Source organism: Megalobrama amblycephala, linkage group LG2 (genome assembly GCF_018812025.1).
Source record: "Megalobrama amblycephala isolate DHTTF-2021 linkage group LG2, ASM1881202v1, whole genome shotgun sequence".
Taxonomy (NCBI): Eukaryota; Metazoa; Chordata; class Actinopteri; order Cypriniformes; family Xenocyprididae; genus Megalobrama; species Megalobrama amblycephala.
In genome coordinates, this window is record NC_063045.1 from 6360690 (window position 1) to 6371622 (window position 10933).

The 10933-nt window shown below is 34.8% G+C and overlaps 1 protein-coding gene and 1 long non-coding RNA gene across 3 annotated transcripts in view; both read right to left on the bottom strand.

Annotated features, from left to right (window-relative positions):
• Positions 1-10933, bottom strand: part of LOC125263285 — a 1003076-nt gene that overhangs the window by 671374 nt on the left and 320769 nt on the right. The gene's annotated exons all lie outside the window — the stretch shown is intronic.
• On the bottom strand, positions 7508-8973 carry LOC125263304. Its single transcript, XR_007183784.1, has 4 exons — positions 8567-8973; positions 7932-7990; positions 7711-7796; positions 7508-7615 (listed from the first exon to the last, which is right to left on the bottom strand). It is a non-coding gene; the product is annotated as an uncharacterized LOC125263304 (long non-coding RNA).

The window sequence follows — 10933 nt, forward strand, 5'->3', positions numbered from 1 at the left end:
TGCATTGGACAGGACGGTATAAATATCAAAGGTTATTTGATATGACCTGTAACAAAAGGCAACTGTTCAAATCAGTCCTTAAAAATATTTAGTTAATATACTAAAATGTGGAGTGTATTCCTGGTAATGATAGAGAGATGGAGATGATGTTCTAATAGGCTAAACATACGTCGTGTGGTATTCATACTGTACTGCTACACTAGTATAGGCTACTACTATCATCCATTGTGTACATCTTACACACACCATTTTCTCTTCCTGGACAATATACAGGAGAAAAAAATCCCCCAGACTTGCTTTGAAGGGACTTGAGCCGTAGAGGCCAGAAGATCACAGAGACTTTGTGTTTTTCTTTTCTTTTTGATCTTTTTTGACTGATAAACAAGCACCGAGACCGAGAGCACGCTAATGTAATATTGTTCCAATATGAAGTCTCATTTTGAACACTAGATGGCGCTCTATGCAGCGGTATGCACACTTTACAAACAATTAAGCTCTGCTGTTCGGGGTATTTATCACCATTATGTGGAGGAAAACTACTTCTACATTCATAACTATTCATTTAATGTATTATAACATGATTTACCAACGATTCACCTGCAATTACAAACATGTGATTTATTCAACAACAAATTTGACAAATCCAAAAACATATATCCAAGGCTATGAGTAAAGTTCACTCAATTCATGTGTGAAATTCAAAACAGCTGATAGAACATTTTATGTTGGCATTTAATTAGATGAAATCTGAATATGAGAATATTGATGAAAATTAACTACAAAATATTAAAAATGTGACTGCAACACATTCAACAAAAAGGTTAACAAATAAAACTGAATGACCATTAATTTCCAATTTATTTAATGAATTTGAGTATAGTTACTGAAGGTTAAATTCACCCACTTTACATGAATCCCACTTTAATGAACACATTCAGCCAAAGTGAGCCAACAATATTTAAACACCTTACAAAAAACACACATTTTAAACCATTTTAATCTTTGCTTTTTATTCTTTATTAACCATATATACAAAACAGGAACTAATATTTTGTTTTCATAGTCTGCACAGTTTACATTTAGTAAGAAATTAAAATCTGAATGTCAAAGGTTTTTCGATATTTCACCTTTTGACATGTGGCTAAACCCACCAGTGTCATATTTTGTTTTATTTTGATCTGATTTATTTTACCTATGGACAGGAGACCTGTTATGCTCCTAAAAAATAAGTTTGTTTTCAGTGTTTATTACTTTCTTATTATGAACCAATTATGTTCAGTAAATTATGAACAACCAACAGAAATCATAAATTGTAAATCATAGATTGCATTTATCCTTAAAATGACCCAGACATTTGTGGAAAAACAAAAAAACTAAATATGACCTTTATAAGGAAAAACAGGTATAAAGAATAGTTCTGCTTAGAAAGATCTCTTGATCTGGAAATAACTACTGAAACTAGATCACTGCATATAAGATCATGATGCATATGCACACAATGTGTATGATATTTCATATTTCAATTTGAACCCTTTTTTGTCAAACATCAGCATTTATGAGTTTAGTATTATGTTTTAAAGCAGTTTGTCTGTCGAGCAGAAGTCAATGGTTTCATATGAGCACTGTAAAAAATTTACTGTGAAATTTACAGTAACTTACTGGCAACGATTAGCCAGTAAGTTACTGTGAATACGTTTTACAGTAAGGGTACTGTACTTCCATTTACAGTATTTTATGTATATACTGTGAAATCAAAAACAATTAAATACTGTGATTTTAGTTGTATTTACAGTAACTTACTGGCTAATCGTTGCCAGTAAGTTACTGTGAATACGTTTTACAGTAAGGGTACTGTACTTCCATTTACAGTATTTTATGTATACACTGTGAAATCAAAAACAATTAAATACTGTGATTTTAGTTGTATTTACAGTAACTTACTGGCTAATTGTTGCCAGTAAGTTACTGTGAATACGTTTTACAGTAAGGGTACCGTACTTCCATTTACAGTATTTTGTGTATTCACTGTAAAATAAAAAACAATTAAACACTGTGATTTTAGTTGTATTTACAGTATTGATTGTTTTACTGTAGAAGAAAAAAAATAAATACTGTGATTTCAATTGCATTTACATACAAAAAACAGTTAAGCACTGTTTTTTTGTATTGTATGCAATACAGTACTATAAACAGTAGATAACAGGTAATCACTGTAAATTCAGTTTCTCACTGTACAATTTAAATACTGTACCACTGTGATTTAATATTAGCCATCATTAAAAGAATCACCCATATTCTAAAACATAGCAATCAACTGCAGACAATAAGAAAATTGTTAACAGTTATTTATTTAAAAACATTTGATGAACAGGAATGACAAAACAGGTACAACATAAAGGGATAATGGACATTGGACAACATGCCATTATACCATCCAAAGTTAACGAACATTCTGTGTTCCATGCACAGAATCCATGCAGAACTGAACACTTAATTCTCTGCTATAAAACATTATAAATTCTAATTGTTATAAGGAATTGTATTGCTTTGGTTAATACATTTGCAGATCAAAATATGTAATGGAAACCAATAGAAGCCCTCATTAAATTATGATAGAAAATGGCTAGAAACACACTGCATCCATGAAATCATCAGCATTGTTACTTTGTACAATAAGCCAATACATTAACATTACCATGCAACCAAGTGTTAAGTTATGAGTACAGAAAATTGAACACATGAATTTATAAATCAAACACATTCATAGACCAAACAATACAATCAATAAATAAATGTAACCAATGATTAATGTTTTATTCTTTTTATTGAAAAGTGTTTCATCATTAGAGAGATGGGTATAGTTAAATAATGATTTTATCAATTATATTTATACTCTTATGATTACTACTCTCCAAAATTTAGCACAAAAATATGTGAAAAAGATTCAGCAGATATTTTATTACTTTATTTGCAAAAAAATGTTTTAAACCATTTCCTAAGTGTCCTGTATGAGTAATATATACTGAGGTAATGTGATTTAATACTGCTTTACTAGAACTTTTACAGTCCTTGAGCTTCCCAAAAGATAAAAAAAAATCTAGAAGATGACACTCATAAAGAGTAAAAGATGTGTATAAAGAGCAATATAGAGATTTTTAGCATTTCTTCAAATAATAGTTTGGCCCACCCAAAAATACATGTACAGTTTTTGTTCAAGAAAATAAACATGTGGACTTTCTCAGGAAGAATTTGAGATCTTTCATTACCGTGTCCTCAGCTGTGTAGAACACTCTTTCCAACAGTGTTGAGGAGGAAGATGATGGAGAGCTGTGAGAGAAGAGGAAGTGTGTCTTTCTCAGGCTCTTCTGAGGCAAGGATCACTTTGGATTTTTGCAAACTGGAAGCTAAAAACAATGTTATTGTACTAGTTGTTGTAGTCAGGTTTATTATTTGTTAGAAAGGAATGAGGAAAGCGTGTCTAACTTACATGTTCCTCCTCCTCTTCATCTCGGTCACCACTGCCATCATCATCATCCTCCTCTGGCAGCTGAAAGAGAAGATTACATTGATAGAAGCTGCATTTTTACTTTTGAAAGCAGTCTCTTCCACTTACCAAGGCTGCATTTGTTGAAAAATATTGTAAAATAATAATATTTTAAAGTAGTTTTACTTTAATATTCTAAAACAAGTTTTACTATTAGCTGTTTCCTTACAGATTTTAAACACTGACTGAACGCAACTGGCTCTGACTAGGTGAGTTTGGGCAAGATCAGTTAAATTACCGAATTACATTTATAATCATGTCACTGTCAGACTTACTCATTTTTCACTTTTCCCTTAAATCTAGGGTCTATCATAGCAGCATCCTCAAAAAAACATCTTCATGTACACGAAAGCACAAAAAAAATAATTTAAGAAAAAAATACAGTAAGGGCATATTTCATGTAGCCTAAATGTTTTTTGTATTCATCAAAGTATTTTTGAAATCATTAAAATATTATCATGTATATATTGTAAGTTATAACATTGTTTTTATCATGACATGAGTTCATGTCGTTCCAAACCTGTCAAGACTTTCATTCATCTTCAAGACACAAATAAAGATAATTTAATGAAATCTGAGAGCTTTGTCCCTTTTATTGACAGTCTACACAACTGCCACTTTGATGTTTAAAATAAAATAATTTCATACAGATCGTAAATCTAATCTAATTGAGAGGTTTAGTCCAAATTTTCTGAATAAACTTGATCACCTTATATAATAAACAAATTCAACACACTAGTGCATATACAAAAAGTTGAGCTTCCATTTTCCATTGTTTGCTAATTAATGTTTATATGTGAATAAAAGTCTAAACTCAAACTGTATATTGCATTAAGCGAACAAGTCTCTTCAAAAATTTGGAATAAACTGCTCCATTCATATGGATCACTTTTACAATCACTTTATGAACTTTTTGAAGTGTCAAAGTGTTAGTTGCATGGTCTGTAAATTGAGGGATGGAAAGCTCTCAGATTTCATTAAAATATCTTCACTTATGTTTCGAAGATGAACAACAGTCTTGGATGTTCAGAATGACATAAGGGTGAGTCTTTTTTTTTTTCTTCATTTTTGTGTGAACTAACCCTTTAGGCAGGCGTACACTGTGAAAGTTCGAACACAGTTTGAGAGCCCTTGCATACAAGTTAGTTAACCCGATAATCATGTCAAAGCAGTTGGTACATTGCACGACTGCACTACACAGATTTCTTTGTTTTAAAAACAGACTTAACATTTATCTATTATGGGTCCTAATTAGGAGACGATGAGGACATTAAGCTTTGTGCCATGCTGTTTATATTTAAGCAGTAAAAAATGCTCATTTCAACGGCCAAAACAAGGAGCTTGTGGATAAGATGATGAGTGGAAGGAGATTTTGGATTGTATTTGATAGTATCGAACAGATTTGAAAAAAGTTTTAAACATGCTCTTTCAATCCGAATGAAATGTCAATTGGACCCGGCCAATTCATTCCAATTAACATGTGACTTTTTGTTCAATCTGTGCTTCTAGTCTGATTAAAGTCTGATTATTAGAACCCATGTAAACACAGCTAATGTTGCTGCTATAGTTTTAGATTTAAAAAAATTATAGGGTTGCCAAGCAGCCTATGTGATGTGATTGTGTATCATTTGTAAAGGATAAGTAAAGGATGACAGAATTTTCATTTTTGGGTGAACTATCCCTTTAAGTCACATGCAACAATGTCATTCAGAATAAATTTGCCAAATCAGATTTTAAAATTTCCTTCTGATTGTAAGGGGTGGTTTAAACCTTTTCTAATCTGTTCGATAGGACATGTAAACACTTGATTAAAAACTGAAATTTGAAATTGTAAAGCATGTGGAATGATGTAGAAATGATGCAATGACGTAAGAAATCAACCATTGCTGTTGAATGAATGGAGTGTAATAAATGACTGTTTTCATAAAATTTTAAAATGCTTGTTTTTAGTTTTAAGCATTTTTATTGCTTGATAAATATAAGCAGCACGGCACATACTGTAGCTTCATGTTCTCTGCGTCTCCTAATCAGGACCTGGAATGATAAATATAAAGTCTGCTTTTTGAAACAGAAAAGAAACAATGACAGGATGATGGTTAATATGCACCAACAGCGGGAAAGTCTGTAATTTTGGACAGACAGTGCATTTTAAAATATCAAATCCGATTTCTAAATAAATGTACACATCACCTATATTCAGATTCATCAATCACAATGATTTCATTCTGAATTAAATAAAAAGTGTAAATGTGTCAGGGTTCTGTCACTTCGGTCTAGTTAATTTCTTGGTTTTGTGACAGAGCTCTGACACTCCCGTTCTTGTCGTGTTTTTGTGTGAGCGTACGGTCTCGAGTGTTCTCGGGCCGTGCGCTCTCTTGTCTGCGTGCCTTGTTTCATGTTGGGAGCGTGGCGTTCGGATCCCGGCACTCGTGTCTAGTTTGGTTTCGGTTTCGTGTCGGGATTCGGACACTCGCGCTCCCAGTCCTGTCTTTATTGTGAGCGCACGGGTTGTGTGTACTTTCACTTGCCGTGCGCTCTTGTCTCATGTTTTGTGTAGCATGCGGTTATTCCACCTGCCGCGTGCTTTCATGTTGTGTTTTTGTCTTGTTTTGTGTGAACACGTGGCTTATGAGTTTTCATAGTCACGTGTTCATGTCTCGTCTTGTGTAAGCACATGGCTTGTGATTTGTCTTCATTGGCCATGTGCTTGTGTCTTTGTTTTGTTTGATGTGAGCACATGGCTTGTCATGTGTTTCTTTGTGCCATGTGCTCTCATGTCTATTGTCTTGACCCCGCCCACCTTGTTACCTCATTATTGGTTGATTTGCCCCACCTGTCCTCCCTCGTTACCTGCCTTGTTTGCTCTCCTATTTATTCTCCTTGTGTTTGCAGTCCTGTGCTGGTTCGTTGTCATATTTTCCCTGGTGTTTTCGTCAAGTCAAGCCGAGTCAAGTCACGTCTTGTTTTTTGTTAAGTCTGTTTTCCCCCACGGGGTAGTTTTTGTTGTGTTTTTGTTTTATTTTTTATTATTAATAAAAGCCCTCTTCCTTGCATTTGAGTCCTCGCTCCTTCCCTTCCATCCAACCTGACAAAATGTATCACATAGTAAAATTGCTGACCCTCAAATTCAGAATTATTAACATCTCCTTGTCTCTGTGAGTAATTGAATTGTGAAATTCAACCCTGTGAATTACCTGTTTGTCCTCCTGAGCCTTTTAAAAGGTTAGTTCACCCAAAAATGAAAATTCTGTCATTTATTACTTACCCTCATGCTGTTTCACACCCGTAAGACCTTTGTTAATCTTCAGAACACAAATTAAGATATTTTAGTTGAAATCCGATGGCTCAGTGAGGCCTCCATAGGGAGCAATGGACACTTCCTCTCTCAAGATCCATAAAGGTACTAAAAACATATTTAAATCAGTTCATGTGAGTACAGTGGTTCAATATTAATATTATAAAGCGACAAGAATATTTTTGGAGCGCCAAAAACCCCCCCAAAATAACGACTTATTTAGTGATGGCCAATTTCAAAACACTGCTTCATGAAGCATCGGAGCATAAATGAATCAGTGTGTCGACGGCTGACATCACGTGACTTTGGCGCTCCGTACAGCAGATTCGACACACTGATTCATCTGTGCTCCGATGCTTCCTGAAGCATTGTTTTGAAATCGGCCATCACTAAATAAGTCGTTATGTAGTTTTTTTGACACTCCAAAAATATTCTTGTCACTTTATAATATTAATATTGAACCACTGTCCTCACATGAACCGATTTAAATATGTTTTTAGTACATTAATGGATCTTGAGAGAGGAAATGTCCATTGCTCCCTATGGAGGCCTCACCGAGCCATCGGATTTCAACTAAAATATCTTAATTTGTGTTCTGAAGATTAACAAAGGTCTTACGGGTGTGGAACAACATGAGGGTAAGTAATAAATGACAGAATTTTCATTTTTGGGAGAACTAACCCTTTAATGAGAAGGCTGCTTTCATGGCTGGACACTGATTGACACACCTTTTGACCATGTTCTCACATCCAGGACAACAAAATGATCAAGCAGACCTGAAACAAATGACCATGATTGAAATCACTTTAAATCCATTTAGTCTTACCTAAGTGATATTGGAAGAAAAAAAAAAGGGGGAATAGTTGTTCACCCAGTATACGCTGCTTCTCCTGGAACATGGTCTGCATGATGAATGATCTCTTGATCCTGGACCCGTGCAGTCCACCTGGAGATTATCTGAATGATATATGGTTGTATATAAAGGGCAATTAATGACTGAATGTTACATACATACCAATAGCAGCACCATCAGTCCAGGACTTATAAATATCTACTGGTACTGAACAAGTCAGAAAATAATTTAATACCCACCCCTGCTTATAATCATTGTTGTCTTGTTGTTGCTGCACAGGCTGTCTCTCCTCCAGCTGCTGAAAATAAAAGTATGTTAGATTTATTAGAATGAATAGACTCACACATAACGTTCACGTTAAACCAGTAAGTGGCGACAAACGAGAATATTTTGTTATAAACAACTCTAAATCATTGATTTGGCTGCTTCACTGGCTGTCATTACAAAGAATTTAAGTAAACAAATCGTGAAGTATTTAACCGTGTGTCTGATTAACCGTTTTATACAGATTTTATTGAATTTTCAATATGGTTCATGAGCTTCAGGGAGGCCTGACAGGGTCTAAAATTAAAAAAAACACTTTACTACAGTTGCCGTTTAACGAATATAAGTGATTATTCTGCCGTTTATAGCATTAAACAGTGAACGTTACACTTAAAATAACTAAAATAAAATATAAAACTGCGTCTCGGATAATTTTAACGTTAACGCTACCTCAGACCGCCTCACGGGGACAGCGCTCGTGCGCACATTAATCAAACGTAATTTATTTATGAAATACATTTAGAAAACCAAAAACACTGCACTAACATTACTCATCACAAGTGATATTTAATGTCACATGGGCAAATAAAAGCAGATTTGTAGGGCTTACCTTTTACTCCGTGTCCGTCTGCTGGAAGTCGACCGTTACAGAACAAAATGATGCGCATGCGCAGTACTCAAGATTCTCCGAAAGTCCGTTAGACTTGCTCATTTAAAATTTCGAATTTGTCTCGCGCGTGCCCCATCCAATAAATCTCCTTCATTCACAAACACAACATATAATATAAACATGTCCATAACTTTTGGCGCTCTAACGGTTAAACAGAACTGCATGCATCTTGCGGAAGAACATTGTAGCCGGAGCTACTTCTCTCTGTTTATGTCTATGACGAATCACGCAGGTATTTGTGCTACTCCGCAGCGGTTTCCTACCAGACTGGTCTAAAATAGTCCGAATATAAACACTTATCTAGGTGTACCATAATGATTCAGGGTACAACAAAAACACGGTTTGGAAAATGTATTCATGTTGTACATTCCCATTGTATAATTTTTGTAAATTTTGAACACAAAAGTTACATATCTGGAAAGTTATCAGGAGACCAATGGACCACGTCTCTACAACGTTCTCCGTGGGATTAACCAGCGACGTCTTTTGAGGACGTGCCCGCGACGTTTCTGGAACGTTAGCCAAGATTCTTAAAAAAAAAAAAAAAAAAAAAAAAAAATGGAACTTTACCACGACGTCCTCACAACGTTGTCATTCAGTAAACCTCTTGTTCACAAACATATGAATAATCACAATTTATTAAGTAAATGTTAGGTAGTTTTGCTGGCAAATATTTTATGAATATGTAGTAGGCTATTAGGTATATCTCAAATATAAATAAAACTATGTCGATTCGTTTAAAAAGCTTGAATCAATTAAATTTACTCATAATATCCAAATGCCATATTAACAAACATAATGTTGGCTTAATGCAATATCTGGAAAGTTATCAGGAGACCTATGGACCACGTCGCTACAACGTTCTCCGTGGGATTAACCAGCGACGTCTTTTGAGGACGTGCCCGCGACGTTTCTGGAACGTTAGCCAAGATTCTTAAAAAAAAAAAAAAAAAAATGGAACTTTACCACGACGTCCTCACAACGTTGTCATTCAGTAAACCTCTTGTTCACAAACATATGTAGATAGCACACGTACGTCGCGGAGACGTCTGTGAAAGATCGTAACGTCTGGTAAACATCGCATTCCATCGACCGTTTTTAGTGGTTAGCCGTCATCCTTACCTCTATACGACGAATCTTCAATATTTGAAATCCGTCTTCCATCTTCCGTTTTTAGTGGTTAATGAGCCGTCGTCCTTACCTCTATACGACGAATCTTCAATATTTGAAATTACGTGCAGCCATGCAGCGCCGGATCAGCAGCTCGCTCGATTAAGTTGTCTGCATGGACGTGACAAAGCGGGTCTAGTCGCGCCGCACGCATCCAGTGTAGACACGGAAATATAAACTAATTATATATGCATACAATTTGACAAGCATCGAATTCATGTTGTGTTGCATTTCCCCCAACGAGTAGCCTACATAACGTGTAAAAACAACCACAAATGTAGTTATGCCTATTTTGAAGATTCAGCATTGATAAATGCAGTTTCACTGACACATTTTCACTGTTTTACATTTTGCACTTACACTTAGCTTTTGGCTCAGAATAATCAAAAAGGCACTCATGATAAGCACTGCATTCATGGATTTAATTTTTAAAATGCTTTAAATGATTTGCAAAGGGTGACTTCTGATTACAAATCAGAATATATAAATTATAATACTAATAAAAATACAAGCTCATATGAACACTTTCTGGAACCTATAATGTAAAACAGCCAGTTTGTTCATCTATCCCTTTGTTTGATCCCTCAGACCAAAAACAAAAAAAAAAAAAAAAAAAAAAAAAAAATATTGCCAGCCAAGTTAAGGTAAGCTCGTTTCAAGCAAACGGTAATTCTACCTGCTTATTAGCTGTTTTTCACATAATTTCGTTATGCAGAAAGCATGAATTTGACCCCTAATAGCCTACCATGCTCTGTATAAGGGGGTGATCCATGGCTTTGTGTCAGGTGGTTCTTCGACTCTCTGCCATGCACTGAAATAGTGTAACACCGAGCCATTTTCATATTTTGTTCCAAATAATGATGCTTACAAACTCCAATTAGCAAACCAAAGGTGACCCTTTTTGATGTTTGAGGAATGAGAAAGCAGCCTTTGGAGGAAACACGCTATACAAATATTCATTTGATTCAAAGCACCTTACAGAATTAATGATACTAACTTCCCAGAGTTGATCATGTCCCAAAGTTGATTGAACATTAAAGCAATATTTCAATAATAATAAAAAATAATAATAAAAAGACACTTTAAATGTAGGAACTGCTGAGAGCATGAAGGTAAAATATTCTCACAACTAAGGGA